Source organism: Pteropus vampyrus, unplaced genomic scaffold, assembly GCF_000151845.1.
Source record: "Pteropus vampyrus isolate Shadow unplaced genomic scaffold, Pvam_2.0 Scaffold22417, whole genome shotgun sequence".
In the NCBI taxonomy this organism is placed as follows: domain Eukaryota; kingdom Metazoa; phylum Chordata; class Mammalia; order Chiroptera; family Pteropodidae; genus Pteropus; species Pteropus vampyrus.
Genome location: NW_011911198.1, coordinates 1 through 1,799, shown reverse-complemented (window position 1 = coordinate 1,799; position 1,799 = coordinate 1). Strand labels below are relative to the sequence as shown.

Sequence of the window (1,799 nt, the reverse complement as noted above, 5' to 3'; positions counted from 1 at the left end):
GCGAGAGAGCGCGAGCCCGTGCCTGTCCACACAGAGAACAGGACAGGACACGCAGAAGAGTGCACCAATGCACTGAGCCGGACCCCGACTGTGACCCCGAGACCCTGCGGCCGCCCTGAAGAGGCCGCTTCCACAGCAGAGGATGGTCATGCCGGGGCCGGACTCGGGCAGGGAAGCGGTTTGAGCCCCGTACCCAGGGCCCCGTGCCCTGTGCCCCGGGACAGGCGGGGAGCTCAGGGAGTGTCGTTGTGCTCAGAGTCCTGCCAGGGGTCCGGCGCAGAAAGGAAAGACGCACGGGCGTCTCGCAGAAGGGAAAGACGCAGGGGTGTCTCGCAAAAGGAGGAGGCAAAAGCCTACAGCACCCAGTATTCCCAGGTGTTCTCCCATCCAAATACTAACCAGGCCCGATCCTGCTTAGCTTCCGAGATCACGCAAGATGGGGCGTATTCAGGGTGGTATGGCCGTGGACAGGAGAGGCTTTCACCTGCTGCCCCAAGAGCTCGAGCTTGGCCTCCCGGGTGCCGGAGACATCCACGCCTGCACCGCAGCAGAAAATAAATTTTTATGATGACATGCACGTGGGTGCTAATTTGAAATACATATGATAGCCACAGAAATAACTGTTCATGAGATGCACCACGGTGTTATTCCCCAAAGGCCCACCAGATGGCAGACGACTGTAAAGTTTTATGATGACATAGACCCTATATGGCCACCTTATGGCAGTAGAGAATGAATATTCATGATCACTCAGGTGTTATTAATAAAACATACACTTGATGGCAGCAGAAAATTAATTTTTATGATGATCTACGCTCTGTTATTCTCAAAATGCGCACAGGATTGCTGCAGAAAAAAAATATTTTTATGAAATACACTGGTATTTTCACAATATCCACGACATGGCAGCAGAGAACAATTTTTCAAAACAAGCACTGCTGTGTTGTTCCCAAGATTCTCACAAAATGGCAGCAGAAAAAAAAACATTATAACAACATATCCTAGGGAGTCATTTTTTAAATGCACATAAGATAGTAGCAGAAATAACTTTTCAAGACATGCATTCCTGTGCTATCCCCAAAATGCCGCGACGATGGCAACAGCAAATAACTTTTTATATTAATATAAACTTGCCTGTTATTTTCAAATGCCCACCAGATGGCAGCAGAGAATAATTTCTCATGACATGTACTTTTTTGTTTATTCCAAGATATGCACGAGATGTCCATGTACAAGAACTTTATTTAACCAAATGTCCTTGGGTGTCATTTTCTAACTGTATGAGACAGCGAAAGAAATAACTGTTTATGATGTGTGCTATGGTGTTATTCCCAATATAACCACCAGATGGCAGCACGGAAGGAGTGTTCAAGATGATCTACAGTAGGATATTATTTCCAAATTGCCCACAAGACTACAGCAGAGAATGACTTCATGACAAGCACTCCTGTGCTTTTCACAAGATGCACACGAAATGGCATCAGAAAACTTCATAATGACATTCCACGGAGTTTATTTTCAGAATGCACATGAGATAGCAACAAAATTTCATTTTATGACATGCGCTGTGATGTATTCCGAAAATGCTCACCATATGGCAGCAGATGAGTATTCATAACAAACACTCAGGTATTATTTCTAGAATGCCCTCCAGATGGCAGCAGCGAACAAATTTCATGACGTACACACTTTTGTTTTTCCCAAGTTTCACACGAAATGGCAACAGAGAAAAAAATTTATAGAGACACACGCTGGAGTGGTAATTTTTAAAGGCACACGACAGCAGCAGCAATAACTTT

The 1,799-nt window shown here is 45.5% G+C and overlaps 1 pseudogene; it reads right to left on the bottom strand.

The window, feature by feature from the left end:
• Positions 1-350: 350 nt before the first annotated feature.
• LOC111735299 lies at positions 351-469 on the bottom strand (annotated as a pseudogene).
• Positions 470-1,799: the final 1,330 nt, after the last annotated feature.